Source organism: Pan troglodytes, chromosome 12 (assembly GCF_028858775.2).
Source record: "Pan troglodytes isolate AG18354 chromosome 12, NHGRI_mPanTro3-v2.0_pri, whole genome shotgun sequence".
Taxonomy (NCBI): domain Eukaryota; kingdom Metazoa; phylum Chordata; class Mammalia; order Primates; family Hominidae; genus Pan; species Pan troglodytes.
In genome coordinates this window covers 114,486,753-114,503,071 of record NC_072410.2, presented here as the reverse complement: position 1 = coordinate 114,503,071, position 16,319 = coordinate 114,486,753, and the positions used below count along the sequence as shown (strand labels likewise).

General features: G+C 41.8%; 1 non-coding gene across 2 annotated transcripts; it reads right to left on the bottom strand.

Moving 5' to 3' along the window:
- Positions 1 to 1,790: 1,790 nt before the first annotated feature.
- LOC100608238 (uncharacterized) lies at positions 1,791 to 15,110 on the bottom strand. 2 transcript variants are annotated; one of them, XR_001714996.3, is made up of 6 exons: positions 14,360 to 14,452; positions 14,143 to 14,263; positions 8,348 to 8,443; positions 7,449 to 7,605; positions 6,680 to 6,770; positions 1,791 to 1,892 (listed from the first exon to the last, which is right to left on the bottom strand). It is a non-coding gene; the product is annotated as an uncharacterized LOC100608238 (transcript). The 2 variants fall into 2 exon arrangements; XR_010149201.1 differs by lacking the exon at positions 1,791 to 1,892 and adding an exon at positions 8,730 to 8,908 and having other exon boundaries at positions 14,360 to 15,110.
- Positions 15,111 to 16,319: the final 1,209 nt, after the last annotated feature.

Genomic DNA, 16,319 nt, shown 5'->3' with positions numbered 1-16,319 from the left:
TGCTAATACCTCCCCAGAGCAGTGAGTTCAGATAGCTTGACAAGAGAATTCTATGAAACCTTTGAAAAACAGAAGTCTCCAGCATTCTTTCAAACTATTCTAGATGGTGAAAAAATAAAAAAAGACTCTTTTTTTTTTTTTTTTTTTTTGAGACAGGGTCTTGCTCTGTTGCCCAGGCTGGAGTGCAGTGGCCCTATCATGGCTCACTGCAGCAGCCTCCACCTTCCAGGCTTAAGCAATACCCCGACCTCAGCCTTCCAAGGAGCTAGTACCACAGGAACATGTCACGACGCCCAGCTAATTTTCCGGATGTTTTGTAGATATGAGATCTCACTGTGTTGCTCAGGCTGGTCTTGAACTCCTGAGCTCAAGTGATCCACCTTTGCCTCACAAAGTGCCGGGATTATGTGTGAGCGACCGTGCCCAGCCACCATTCTTTTTAAAGCAAGCATTATACTGATGAACAACAACAAAGAGGACCCAAAACAAGAAAATCTCATTTTAGAAGAACAATGAAAAATCCTTAACAGAAATATTAAAAGAACAATATATGACAACCAAGCAGTATAAATTTCAGGATATAAGAATTATTAAATATCACTGAATCTATTAATATAAATCATTATATCAAAAGAAAAATCAAAAGATCATCTCCATATGTGATGGAAAAGACATTTTACATAAGTCAACATCCATTTCTATTAATTATTCTTAAATATGGTAATAGGTAGATGATTCCTTAATTTGATATAAAAATATAACATTTATTTTAAAATGCCAATTAAATATGTGTTTGTGTATATTTAGTTTGTGTGGGTGTGTGTTATCTAAAAGTCAGACTTTCTAATAGAGGAACGCTAGAAGCTTCCAATTTAGTCAAGAAAAAGGTAAGAAAGTTCATGATCACAACTACTGACTTTGTTTCACAGGTATTTGGCCATCCAACTAATAAGAAAAATACATATGAAGTATAAAACTTGGAAAAAGAAATTCAGATTATATGACTTTTAGCTTGGAAAATAAAAGGAAATCATTGAAAAACTATCACAAACAGATAATTTAGTAAAATAGCTGGATGCCTATTTTATATAAAGAAATCAATCACTTTCCAACTCATGTTCAGATTGATGAAATTCAATATGCTGCTATAGACCAAGTTCATATTGAACTTCAGCATATAATTTAAAGTGAAAATAGCAAAGCACTGAAGTATTTATACGTAGTAAATTACTGGCCAGGCACAGTGGCTCATGCTTGTTATCCCAGCACTTTGGGAGGCTGAGGCGAGTGGATCACTTGAGGTCAGGAGTTCAAGACCAGCCTGGCCAACATGGTGAAACTCCGTCTCTACTAAAAATACAAAAAATTAGTTGGGCATGCTGGCAGGTGCCTGTGGTCCCAGCTACTTGGGAGGCTGCGGCAGGAGAATAATTTGAACCCAGGAGGTAGAGGTTGCAGTGAGCCGAGGTCATACCAATGTACTCCAACCTGGGTGACAGAGTGAGACTCAGTTTCAAATAAATAAATAAATGAATACATTTGTGCCCTCCCCACCAAAAAAAATTAAAAATAAGCTATGTAGACACATAAGCTTACATATGCATAAAATATCTATAGAAGGAAACTCCTAACACTGGTTGCCTCTAAGGAAGGGAATCAGATATGGAAGGGAGGCCGCCTTTTCACTGTACTCTCTTTATACTTTTGATTGTTGTATCATATGCATATAAGAACTATCCAAAATATAAATAAAATATATTTTGACCAACATGAAGGAAATATATACTTACTGGCAGTGTTTCTCATTCCACAGTTAGTTCTTAAGGATTCTTATCTTTGGAGTCTTAAAATACTCCTAAAAATTCTGGGTCTCAAAATTTATATCTTGGAAACTGTTGAGAAAAACAATAACTATTCTAATCATGATTCTAACATTTAAAGTTGTTTTAAACTAAAAGCATAGCCTTATATCTTTTTATGTTGCTTTTAACCACAAAGCATCTTAGCATCATTATAATGTGACTGTGTCATCCATTGTGTGGCACTTTGCCCTCCTCAGAATGGAGGGAGGGAGGCAGTGGGTCAAAACAACGTGAGTCTGCATGGGACCTGCCCCCCAGATCACCAGGACTCAAGCCACAGTGCTGGCACCTACAAGCTGGTGACCCTGAGCAAATTCTTAACCAAAGTCCCCATTTATAAAATAAGGATGATCATAGCCTCCCTCTCAAAAGGCCGTTGCATGGACATTGAGTGAACTCATTCTTACAGAACACCGCACAAGTTACCAGCCCGTGGTAAATGGTATAGACGTGCAGCTAGGATGGTTTTTCAGATTTGGGGTCTCAGCTCAGTTCTTTTGGAAAGTGGTATGTCCTCTTAGACGGCCCTGCTGAGGAAGATGAGCCCACGCCGCTTGACTCTTTCAGTCCTAATTCCCCGTTTGTGGTTTCTTTGTGTGGGAAGGTAAGAAGTCTGAAAAGCAAGAAACGCGTGCCCTACTTCTGAGTGTGGCAAAAAGGGTACCCACAGCCTGTGGGCTCCTCCTATTTTAAAATTCTAATTCTCAAAAACAGAAACCACTGCTTTCTTCCATTGGGTCAGCGAGGCAGTGGATCACTTAGCAAAATTATTTTTCACTTTAGAAGAATCATGCTGATTTGTATACAAAGAAAAAATAGGCTTTTTCAATGCAAAGTAAACTTAACGAGACTGTAAAAAGATCATCCTTATATCCAAGACAGCCATTAAATTACAAACTACAATTACATTTTCTTCTACTACTAATTGTTTAGTGTTAAAAAGGGACCAAGGAAATAAAAATTTAAGAGTTAACTGATTCTCCTGCAAACACGAACTTAGCCTCTGTTCTGTGCCAGGCAATAGTGCTAATTATTGAGTATGGAAAACAATATCAGAGTTCATTCTTTTGAGCAGTTCAGCCTAGCACCCCCTCTAATGTGCCTCAATAATCAATGTTCTAAGATATCAATTAAAGAAGGTTTAATTTTGTATCATATTTGCATTTTGGAAAACATATCTTACTCAGATATTGTCTTTACAAATCCTGGTTTCTATCTGTGTCGCTGAAACACCCTTTTCTACTTTTTGCCTAAAGAACAAATCAAAAGTGGGTCAAATGCCTTCTTCAGAAACTTGTCCCAATACCCTCCATGCCCTCATCAACTCCGCTAGGTTGGCTGGTACAGGGCCTAGGCTCTCTGGGGTATCCTTGCCATAGCCCTGAACATGCTCTGTTACCAGAGTCTCTCTTTCCTGAGAAGCCCCCGCTCCTTGAGGGCATAGATTCCATTGTCCTCATCACTATATTCTCAGCACCAATTACAATGCCTGGACTGCAGGAAGTATTTCATAAACGGTGGATGAAGGAATGAATGAGCAGTTTCAGAAACATTCTGGCTCTCCCTTTACCCACCTGGCTCAACCTCAGCTTCCCCCTGGGATTTCTGTGGCATGGCCACTGTCTTAGCTAAAGTCCACTAAGCACTGCTTACAGTGCTACCAGCAACTATACGCAAATCTAGAAAATCCTGACAATCGGTAGGACATCTTTAGGCCATATCATTCTCTAATAGATTCATATCATGATTTATAATTTGAGTAGAAACAGAACATTTGGTATTCAGTGAAAATAATTTGTTTTGGGAAAAAAAGGATAAAAATATCCAAGAATACCCAAATCGAGAGTAATAGCATGCAGATGTTCTTTGTCATGAACTTTACTGTCAGCGCACTGTTAGGAATTCCCTTCTGTCCTTGAAAGAATAGACTTCGAGTTCCACCTGAAACCGCAAAGTACACAAATGCAAAACCGCACACACTAATGGGTACAAAATCATCACCAAACCAAAAACAGGTAGTAGCTTACAAGATGACAGTCTGTCTCAGTCATTCTAGGCAAAGCCTCCCATGCATGGTTCTCTGAGCCGTTTGCATCTCTTTCCTTCTGTTGGTTTTTGGGCATTTTTCTACTCTCTTGATCATTTCAGTACCAGCAGGAGGGTAGGAGAGGCAAATAGAGATGAAATCATAATCCTCTTTCCTTCCCCCTCATGGTATTTATGATAAAAGGCTTGAGGGAAAAGAGAGCTAAATTTAAGAGCTGAAATGAGGGCTTTGAATAACCCTAGGGTTTTGATTATTCATGGCAATGGCTCTCTCCTGTTTTCACAGACATTTGATTCAAGTCAACAAGTGCATCCTGAGAATCTATTCTTTCCCAAACAAAGTGCTAGGCATTTTGAGAAATACAAGAGAACCAAAGATTTCAGCTCTGCTCTCAGGAAGTTTTTTGTCTCTTGAGCAGTACAAGGTTGACATATGTGAAATAACCATGAGCCATTAAGACAGTAAGGATAATCAAAGATCCAAATAAATAGAATAAATACATGTATGATGGAAATTCCCAGCATCAGTTGCACACACTCAAACTGGCTCTTCTCTCTCATCCCCAGCTACACAATGGCTGATGAGAACTGGCCTAGAATCTTGTCTCCCTCTTTTATAATATATTAACACCAAGAGCAGCAATACACCAAAGTTCAAATATGGTAACAAAAATGATGACAATGCAAGATTTTTTACTAACAAAGATACCCTGAGAGCCTGGCAACCAGGCCACGCCAACATCGAAAGGAATTTTTTTGGTTTCCAGCACTGAAGCTTCTCACTCAGGATTCCAACAAACCACTCTCCCTGGTGACCTGAAGACCCAAACAGTCACTATCTCATCCCTGCCCCGTAAAGAACGTCACACAAGGGCACTTGCTCTACAGTCGTGGTCAAATAGCCAGTGGGAACGCTTTGTTCCAATTTGGAATCTAATTCTGTGATACGCGTAGATTATAATACATTGCAATTTTTCTTCATTCTCTTTGCATGTAAATTAATCCACTGCACTGGAACTACTACTTAAAACAAAGGGTGTTGATTTATAGTCAGTCTCTCCCTCATAAATCACACCTGCAGCGTGGTGCTCAGGGCCCGCCGGGCTGTGCCAGCACTTACCTTTTATAAATGATTTGGGGTGACCTCCCATTGTGAAGCAGCCTGATACAATCCCATTCTCCCTTCCCACATTCACTTTTCCTTGGCTGGTTATTCCCACAGGGACTTCAGACCCTGTGTTTGCAAGCATGCCAGTTGTGTTCTGTTTTGTTTTATTTTTTACATTAAGGAGTGTCAAAATTAAAATCTATAGCTTTGCCCCCCTGTATTTGCTATCTATAGAAATACAGCTGTGCCTCTTGTCCCCTCCCTTGTAACCACCATGCCTTTCAGCGTCTCATCTGGGTCACTTTTAGAGTCAGAAGTCTGACCTTTCAAGAACCTAGAGTGCGAGGGGGCAGCCGGCTTTCTCATTCAGCAGAGGAAGCTGGCTAATAACCACAGAAGCTCCCCCATGAAGTGTTCTGTTGGGTCTTAGGGGAGAAATGCTCAAAGTCCATCATTTCCCGTGCATCTGGTTTCCCTGCCACTTTCAGATACCTACAGGAAGCCAGGCGGAAGGCGTGTCAAGGAAGCAGGGACTCAGGATAGCAGCCATGCCTGGGAGAGCTAAAATCAGCCCTCACCAGACCCTTTCCGATGGAGTAGGCAGTGTCAGGAGAGAAAACGGTGACAACATGTTCTTAAAGCCCAGGGTAGTGACAGCAGGTCCCTGAGCCCAGATCTGAAAACTTATTTATCTTTCCTGAAATCTTGAGATGTTAAAGGTTCCTAGTACAATACGCACAGCAGAGCTGGGAGCATCCCCTGTACATATTGCCCTGTTGTTAACGGCTGTTATAATGGTAATGGTATTGTTACAAGAAAAACTTTAGATAAATTAATTCAACAGAGTTTAATTGAGCAAAGAACAATTCTCCAATTGGGCAGCGCTTGGAACCAGAAGAGAGGCTCAGAGAGCTCTCCACTCTGCAAGTGCGCAGGCAGCATTTATGGGCAGAAAACAGAAGTGTGGTACAGAAAGGGCCTGATTACAGGCAGCCTTTGCCATATTTGAATGTGGTCTGAACAGCTGGCGTTCTGGGATTGACTGAAGTTCAACTGCTGTGATTGGCTGAGACTCAGTTATGATACAAAAGTATACTTCAAAGGTGGGCTTTCAGTGAGTTTACATACTAAGTTACCTTGCAATTTGTTACCTAGGGACTCAAGGTAGGGAGGCCCCCTCAGGCCACATTTAGCTTAATTTAACAGTGTCATTATTAACAAAAGTGAGGAGTGGGCAGCTTCACCTTCCTGTTAAAGGGGATGGGAGCCTCTGGTCGGCCTCCACTGGGTCACCTCGGGCAAGCCACACAACCTCAGCAGGCGTCACTTTATTTTCTAGTGCAGTGAGCATAGGGGCCATGTTTTAACTTACTTCTAGCTGTAAAGTTAAATTATTCTGAGATGTATGCAATCAAGGAAGATTGATGTTTATTAGGAAAGCACTCCCCCAAAAGTTTGGTGTAAGAACCAGTTAAGTGTTACCTAGTGGGAAACATTTGGGACATACTAGGTTTCCTTATGGCAGGCCTTCTCAGAACCTTTTTTGGGTCTTCTTTTTTTTTTATTGTTTTCTTTATTTTATAGGATTATTTAAGTTACAAAAAAAATACATGCTCCTTATAAACAATACAGAGGTTAGTTAATTAAATATGGATAAACTCACCTTCGTTACTCCAATACCAGCCCCAGAGGTAAATAACACTAGGGTTTGGTATGTCTGCATCTTCCCAAAATCTCAGGTCCACCAGGACTCTCTAGGAGGAGGATGGAGCAAGAAACCTTACCCAAATTGTTTGACCATCCTACCGTTTTTCACATAGCATCTCACAGGTCTATGTCTTGTTCTGGTTTACATACTAAGGGAAATCTTGAAATAAAGCTAAGGATTGCTTTTGATGGAATAAGATTCTTTTACCAAATCTGTAAGAAATCCACACAGGTAAGAGGTCAACAAAAACAACACTATTTAGACCCCAGATCACAGGACCCAATCATTCTTTTTTTTTTATTTATGTATTTATTTTGAGACAGAGTATTGCTCTGTTGCCCAGGCTGGAGTGCAGTGGCACAATCTCGGTTCACTACAACCTCCACCTCCTGGGTCCCAGCGATTCTCCTCACTCAGCCTCCCAAGTAGCTGGGATTACAGGCGTGCATCACCACAACCAGCTAATTATTTTTTTTTTTTTCAAGACGGGGGTTTCACCCTGATGGCCAGGCTGGTCTCGAACTCCTGACCTCAAGTGATCCACCTGCCTCAGCCTCCCGAAGTGCTGAAACCACAGGTGTGAGCCACAGCACCCAGCTGATCCATTCATTTTTAATAAGATTTGGAAGAATCTTTAAATCACCAAGATGCCACAAATAGCTTCTCTGAAGGAGGCTCTCAGACCCAGGTGTCCAGGTTCCTCCCAGCTTGGGCTATCACTTACCCTGTGTGTCCTCAGCTTCTCCAAGCATCAGGGATGGAAGATGGTGGGACTCAAAACAACCCCTGCCACACACACAAAGGCTGGCAGAGGCTGACACTGTGATCATTAGGTTCCCAGCTCCAGCAGCCCCTGGCGCATAGCAGGTCCTTGGCAAGCACTGTTTAATTTGTGGAGGAATAAATACAACACTCATTAACAAAATGAGAAAACAGCTAACAAAAATGTAAGGCCCATCACCTGGCCTGGCCACTGGTCAGAGCCTCTGTTCTCCAGCTTGTAATATTTTACTTAATCAACACAAAAAAAAACCCTCTGAATTCACCAGTACTATTCCTGTTTTGCTGAGGGTTCAAGTTTGCGTGACTAGAAGTCCAAAATCTTGGTTCTACAGCCTCTGATTACAAGCCAAGTCATCACACTCCACCACAGTTGCCTCTATCCTTCCTTCCTCCGAGTCCTGCAGTCTAATCCTTAGGGATTGTGGATTGGGCACGACAGAGTGCAAGACAGCTGGATGCAGGCAGCACACCTGAGGTCTGGGCAGATTGAAGGGTAACTGTGCGGTCTTTAGCCTAAGTGAGCTCTCACGGGTTTCACTCTATCAGCACCCCCACGACACTGTCTATTTCATCCTATCTTCCATCCAACCTTCAGCCTATTCTCAAATGAAAGTGATTCCATTATAGTGGCAACCTTGGACATTTTCCAAACATAAATAGCAACATTAACACATCATAACCAAAAACACAGGGAAAATATTACTACTACTGTGTGTCTTCCCAGGTCACAGACTGAACTTGATTAAGTACTGAAATACAAAATGTCCACGTTGGCCTCTAAACCATAGATCATTGAGATGCACTATCATTTATTCACTGAACATGTACTACAACATGTACCTGTGCCGGATCCTGAGTGAGACACCAGAGATACAAAGGTGAATAGGACAGGTGCCCTGTCTTCCCGGTAGTCACAGGCTGGAGAGGAGGCCAAACCTGCATTCAAACCATCACAGCACAGTGAGTACCTAATAGTGGAGGAATTAAACCCAGGTGTAGACAAAAACAGAATCAAAACAACGACAAAACATTTGCAATAAAATCCAGGAAAAAATAGAAAATATTTTTAAACTGAACCCTAGGAACTGCATTTTAGGCCCAACTATAAAACCTGCTCTGGTTTAGTTTCCGTAGACTTACAAGTTTCCATTTTCCACATCCAAATGTGCACAGAAGAGATTCAATACCTGTGAGATTCCAGTGGATTTCAAAATGCACTCACCTCTTGGTAGTGAAACAAAAGCTTATTCTGGCGAAGAATATCTCATGATATGTATGGAGAAGATTTCAAATATCCAAGATTAGATTGACAGATTAAATATTTGGTGTTGGAGTAGTATAAAGGGTTCTGAATCTTCAGAGGGAATGTTCTCAGCAGAGGACACAGCAAATTCAAAGTCCCTGCAGCAGGAAGGGGCATGGCCCAGTACAGAATATTAAGGTCAGTGTGGCTGGAGACAGGCAGCCAAAGGGAAACAAAGACACAAAGGCAGAGAGTTAGACAGCACGGTAGGTAGTTGTTTTAGGACATGAGGACATGTCATCCTTTTAGGACATGTCATCCTTTTAGGACATGAGGTAGTCCTTTTAAGATATGAGGCGTGGGGGAATTTCACCTTTTTTTTTTTTTTTTTTTTTTGAGACAGAGTCTTGCTCTATCACCTAAGCTAGAGTACAGTGGTATGATCTCAGCTCACTGCAACCTCCACCTCCTGGGTTCAAGTGATTCTCCTGCCTCAGCCTCCCGGGTAGCTGGGACTACAGGCATGCACCACCATGCCCAGCTAATTTTTTGTATTTTTAGTAGAGACAGGGTTTCACCATGCTGGACAGGCTGGTCTTGAACTCCTGACCTCATGATCCTCCCTCCTCAGTCTCCAAAGTGCTGGGATAACAGGCGTGAGCCTCCGCTCTCAGCTCATCTTTATTATGAATGCAATATAAATCTATTGGGAGATTTTTAATAGAGGGGTAATATGCTCTGATATACATTTGTTAAAAGGCCATTCTGGCTGCTTTGGGGGAAAGGAATTTAGGTGGGAAAGACTGGTTGTAGAAAGGCCAACTCAAGATTAAGAGACAATAATGGAAAAGTCCAGGGAATAGCTGGTATTGGCTTGGTCCCGGGTGGTAACATTGGAAATTGTGAGAATGGTGAGACTAGAAAGATACTTTGAAAGTAAAGCCAGTAAGGTGGGGTGTTAGATTAGATGTGAGGGTAAAGGAAGTGGTTTATCCTCAATGAACCCTGGGTTTTTGGAATAAGAAACTGGGTGGATGGTGATGCCATGAAGCAAAATAAGTTTTGAGGGATGAAAGTGGGAATCAACAGCAGAGCTTTGGCCTGGTTAGTTTTGAGATGACCCTAGGACATTGAAGTGGAGCTGCAGAACAGACAGTGATGTGTGAATGTGACCTCCTTGGCAGGGTCTGAAGGAGGGATACCTTTATGGTTCATCACCATGCATCCTTTCACTGAATCTGCTAAGCAGTGATATGGTGAGTCTTGTAGAGTAAATAATTATCCACATTTTCCAGGGAGAGCACTGAGGCTCAGAGAGATTGAGTTAATTCAACAAAAGCCGCATCAACAGGTAAATCATACCTCTGAGAATACAACCTCCACCAGCAAGTCTAGTGCCCTTTCTACTACACCACAAAGAAAACCACAGAGAACGTAGCAAGAGAGGGCTAAGAATAATCTGAAATTAGCATATCGGAAATTCCTGTTTTGATTACTTACCCATTAATTTAAATTTTGGGCACTAAACTCAATTATAATCATTTTATTATTATTATTACTATTATTATTATTATTATTATACTTTAAGTTCTGGAGTACATGTGCAGAACGTGCAGGTTTGTTACATAGGTATACGCATGCCATGGTGGTTTGCTGCACCCATCAACCTGTCATCTACATTTCTCCTAATGCTATTCCTCCCCTAGCCGCCCACCCCCCGACAGGCCCTGGTGTGTGATGTTCCCCTCCCTGTGTCCATGTGTTCTCATTGTCCAACTCCCACTTATGAGTGAGAACATGTGGTGTTTGGTTTTCTGTTCCTCTGTTAGTTTGCTAAGAATGACAGTTTTCAGCTCCATCCATGTCCCTGCAAAGGACATGAACTCATCCTTTTTTATGGCTGCATAGTATTCCATAGTGTATATGTGCCACGTTTTCTTTATCCAGTTTATCACTGAGGGGCATTTGGGTTGGTTCCAAGTCTTTGCTATTGTGAACAGTGCCACAATAAACATACATGTGCATGTGTCTTTACAGTAGAATGATTTATAATCCTTTGGGTATATAACCAGTAAAGGGATTGCTGAGTCAAATGGTATTTCTGGTTCCAGATCCTTGAAGAATCGCCACACTGACTTCCACAGTGGTTGAACTAGTTTACACTTGCACCAACAGTGTAAAAGCATTCCTATTTTTCCACATCCTCTCCAGCATCTGTTGCTTCCTGACATTTTAATGATTGCCATTCTAACTGGCATGAGATGGTATCTCATTGTGGTTTTGATTTGCATTTCTCTAATGACCAGTGATGATGAGCTTTTTTTTTCATGTTTGCTGGCTGCATAAATGTATTCTTTAGAGAAGTGTCTATTCATATCCTTCTCCCACTTTTTGATGGGGTTGTTTGTTTTTTTCTTGTAAATTTGTTTAAGTTCTTGTAGATTCTGGATATTAGCCCTTTGTCAAAATGACAGATTGCAAAAATTTTCTCCCATTCTGTATTTTGCCTGTTCACTCTGATGATAGTTTCTTTTGCTGTGCAGAAGCTCTTTAGTTTAATTAGATCCCATTTATCTATTTTGACTTTTGTTGCCATTGCTTTTGGTGTTTAAGTCATGAAGTCTTCGCCCATGCCTATGTCTTGAATGGTATTGCCTAGGTTTTCTTCTAGGATTTTTATGGCTTTAGGTCTTATGTTTAAATCTTTAATCTATCTTGAATTAATTTTTGTATAAGGTGTAAGGAAGGGATCATTGTTAAGATGTTCTACTAGCTATCCATTATCCCTTCTTTGAACTTATAATCAGGCAAGTGTCTATAAAAATTGTGTAAGACTTTGAAATGGACCAGAAAAAAAAAGATTGTAGTCTGTCTTGCCTAGTTCACCCTTCCAAGTTCTCACTAACTTTCCTTGTCTTTGAGCTATTTTACAACTGTAAACTGTAGAAAACTGATAGTAATGCAGGTGATTTGTGTCCATAGAAATGCAAATTGTGTTTGGTGGTGATGCACTTGGTTACTTCTCCTGGGATATTGACCAGTTTTGTATCTATTTGTAAATTTACTTCAGTGTCCCTGATTGCCTACGTATGCATATTTTAAATTCTCTTTTGAACTGGTAGTAATATCTTATTGGTTCTTTTATTAATAAATGAGTTAAAGTAAAGCTTTGATAGCCATTCATTCGTGTTTGTATAAGTCATGATTTTAACACTTTTTAAAAATTATGTTTAACATAGATTACTTTTTAATAATAGAAATGTTAAAATCATTTAAAAAATGTTCCCCCAAATTTTGAAGAATTTATTTTTCTGAAATAAATTGCTTACATTTTAGAAACCACTTTTCGAATTTTAGAACTATAGGTCAATGTACCAGTAAATTACCTGTGAGATTTTCTTTTTTCTTTTTTCTTTTTTTTTTTTTTTGAGATGGAGTTTCACGCGTTGCCCAAGCTGGAGTGCAAGGATGCAATCTTGGCTCCACCTCCCGGGTTCAAGTGATTCTCCTACTTCAGCTTCCCAAGTAGCTGGGATTACAGGCGTGCAGCACCTCGCCTGGCTAATTTTTTGTATTTTTAGTAGAAACGGGGGTTTCACCATGTTAGCCAGGCTCGTCTCGAACTCCTGACCTCAGACAATCCACCTGCTTTGGCCTCCCAAAGTGCTGGTATTACAGGCATAAACCACCTCACCCAGACAACTAGTGAGACTTTCTTATATTGAATAGTTTGTAGTGAGATTAAGGTTTCCATAGCCCACAGATCATGAATGTTATATTCAAACCATTTTCTAAATGGTTGTGGCCAGGTGCAGTGGCTCACACCTGTAATCCCAGCACTTTGGGAGGCCAAGACGGGTGGTTCACTTGAGATCAGGAGTTCAAGACCAGCTGGCCAAAATGGTGAAATCCATCTCTAATAAAAACACAAAAATTTAGCTGGGAGTGGTGGCACACACCTGTAATCCCAGCTACTCAGGGAGGCTGAGGCAGGAGAATCACTTGAAGCCAGGAGGTGGAGATTGCAGTGAGCCGAGATTGCACCACTGCACTGCAGCCTGGGCAACAGAGTGAGTGAGACTCCATCTCAAAAAAATTAAAAATAAAAAGTTTTTAAAGTGGTTGTGAGTCATTCATAGTTGAATGCCAAAAACTATTTGCTCCTCACCAACCACTTAACTCTTCATTGAACGAAGAAGATGGGTTTTGAAGCAACTTCATACATCCATTCTGACAAAGAAGTGTTGTGTAAGTGTGGCTGCAATGATGGATAGGGGTTGGTGATCTAATGAACATTTTATATTAGAACAAAAGCAAATATCTCCTCCCCTGGGTATGAAGAACTGGCCACAGAAGATGGGAGTTGAAAAATTTGTAGAAGAAGCCAAAAGCCTATTAGGAAAAAAAAGACAGACCCAGACATTCAAAATTGAGAATCTGTCAAGACTATTAGTGTCCCTGTCCCAAGATTCCCAAGAGGAATTGATCAGGAAGTCACTGAGAGTTTATTTGCTGGCTTGGACTCAATACAAGGCCTGAAGTCTTGTTGAGAAGGGCTGCTCCCAGCATAGCTTGTGCTGGTAACTCCTAAACATAGCCACCCAAGCACTGTGTCCTGTGGCAGGGAAAGCTTGGCTAAGCCTATCTGTATGAACTGTGGGAACTGTACCCTGGGAGGCCACACACAGACCACAATCTCAGCTTGTGCAGAAATGGAGAAAACAAGGGCATCAATACAATGGATGTGTGTTCACCGGGCTGTGCAGGACAGATCTTCAACAGTGCCGCCATGTGGTTGTAAGGAACAACTGTTAATAGTGGCTATTGAGCACCTTCCCAGTTCCTTCATGGCTGAGATTTAGAAGCAGAATTGACCGAACCTGCATTATGTTTTAACTGGACCTCATAAGAGATAATTTAAAAACCAGAATTGGAAAAAAAGCAGTTGACAACTCTTTATAGCTTTTCAGCTCTTTCAACTTCAGCTCCTGCCCTTTCTGAAGGACAGAGGAGAAAGGGGGCAGGAATTGCCATCTATTGCTGGTAAAGCAGGTAAGATTTGAGCCAGGGGCCCAGGCCCATCTGATCAGAAGCCCCTGGTCTCAGATTTTAAGACTCAGGTATTCTGGCCATAAGACCAGGACTCAGTGACGTTCTGCCAAGGGCCATAAAACTTGGGACAAAAATGCAAGTTATGGAAAACTTTAGTTGCAGATATCTTTGCTTCTAATGCCAATAGAGCTTCTTGGGACAACTGAAAGATAAGGCTACATATAAAGGCTTTTTGAGTTCCATAAAGAAAGACACTAAATAAGTCCATGCCAAGCCAGCCCTTCAGATAGGTGAGCGGAGAACCAAGTCAGAGCCCCCAGAATAGACACTGGATGCCTACCACTGCAGTTTTCACTTCCACATGACCCAGAGTTGCACTTCCAGGTAGGCCTCGTGGTTACTGAAAGTGATCCAAGGTGGTGAGGCTGTTAGTCCAGGTTCTCCATTAACTTTGGCCCCACCTGCAACCATCGTTAGGTTAGGAGAGGAACTTCAAGTACAGACTTCACCCAGAATGAAACTAGCTCAAAGTAAGAAATTCTTAGTAACACCATCACCTCCTATTTCATATAGACTCAGGGTCCAGTCTCTGGGTCAAAGTCCCTTTTGTTTCCTTATGTGCCTTCCCAGTGGTCCCCTGTCCTTAGTCTCTGTAAAATGGAAACAATTAGATGGAACTCAGTAGCTCACTCAAAGTGTGCATGTTTTCTTTAATATCAAGAAGATCTAGACTTCTGGAGGGTTATAGAACTAAAGCCAGAGAATCTTACAGTGATCGAAACTGGTCTAATGCCATTAGCTAAAAATCTTTCAGGGTTTTCTCTCTAGAGAAAACAGAAACCAGGCAATTTTCAGCATTTTTATCTGTCCTAAATCTATCCAAACAAATATGCTGGGGAGAAGAAGATATAAGCACTTAATCATGAGAAACATCCTTGACAAAGAAAGATCATAATAGGAACTGAGGAGGAAAAGAGAGCACAAGGTAAGGGGGCAGGGGAATAAAATAGGATGACAGGAAGAATGAATTACTTCCCTCTTGGTCAGTCATTAAATTTCACCCAGGCTAGTGGTGAAGGAAAGTCATTCCCACACCATAAATGGTAACGGAGCAGTCCTTTTTCACCTTCAAATTTCAGCCAAGGGTCCATATCACGAACCTTCCTTCAATGTTTACAGGAAAAAGGAGGTGTTATAAAATATATTCTCCTGAATAAATCTTAGATAGCTTCAGCTGTAAGATTGTTAAAATTAAAAGAAACAAGTGGTTGAGCAATTGAAGATTATCAATGCTAACTGGCAAAGGAGAGGATGGCTGGGTATGAGTCACTTTGAAGATACTGGGTCTAGTTTCCTGAATGCAGTATTATTCATTAATTATTCCTTCCTGCCTGCCTTCCTTCCTGCCTGCCTTGTTTCCTTCCTTCCTTTCTTGCTTCCTTACTTCCTTCTTTCCTTTCTTTATTGTGCTTTAAGTAGTTCACAGCTTCATGGGAGAGAGGTACCTAGTACACAAATAGCTACATTAAAATGGGAACAGTGGTAACAGTCACAGAACGGGCCTGTTAAGATACCTCCACTGCTTGGCAAGTTCAAAAAGGGCAGAAACTGAGGTTGAAGTAGCTGAGAAGTTATCATTATCATTTAACTCCAATTTTACCTAATTTGATGTTTTTAATTCTCTCTCCTGAAGCCCAGGTAGGATACAAAACCAAGTCTGGTGGCACGTATGAGGAGGAGCTCAGGACACGAGCAGGACCTGGGTAGCAGGGTTAGCTTGTCCTTGGTAGGGAGAACAGGTACTGCCTTGCTCATGGGCATGACAACCAGTGAAACAGCAGTCACTGTCATTTATTTAACGTGGACTATGTCCTCCGCATTTACTTACCTGCCAAAGGAGATGACCTTGCCAATTCGCCTTTTATACGTGAGAAGACAGAAGCTAAGAGGTTCAGTAGCAGCCCAAGAATACATACCTTTGGATGGGGTGGGATGGGGTGAGATGGGGTGGGATGGGATGGGATGGGATGGGGTGGGATAGGGTGGGAAGGGCTGGTATGGGGCAGGATGGGATGGGATGGGATGCCCTGGGGTAGGATGGGATGGGAAATCTGGGATAGGGAGGGATGGGGTGATGGGATGGGGTGGGATGGGATGGGGTGGGATAGGGTGGGAAGGGATGGGATGGGATGGGATGGGGTAAGGTGAGATGTGATGGGATGGGGTGGGATGAGGCAATGGGATGGGGTGAGGTGGGATGGGGTGGGGTGGGGTGGTATGGGCTGGGATGGAATGGGATGGGGTGGGATGTGGTAGAATGGGGTAGGATGGAGTGAGGTGAGTTGGGATGGGATGGGATGGGATGGGATGGGGTGGAGCAGACTGTACTGGAGGGAGTTCTAGGGGACGGGGATGGATAGTGCAAAAGCACAAGGGTAAGGAATGCACAAGCTGGCTCAGGTTGCCCAGATCTCAGAGCCACGACCAGAGCAACAGATGAAAACGAGGTCAGGGGTC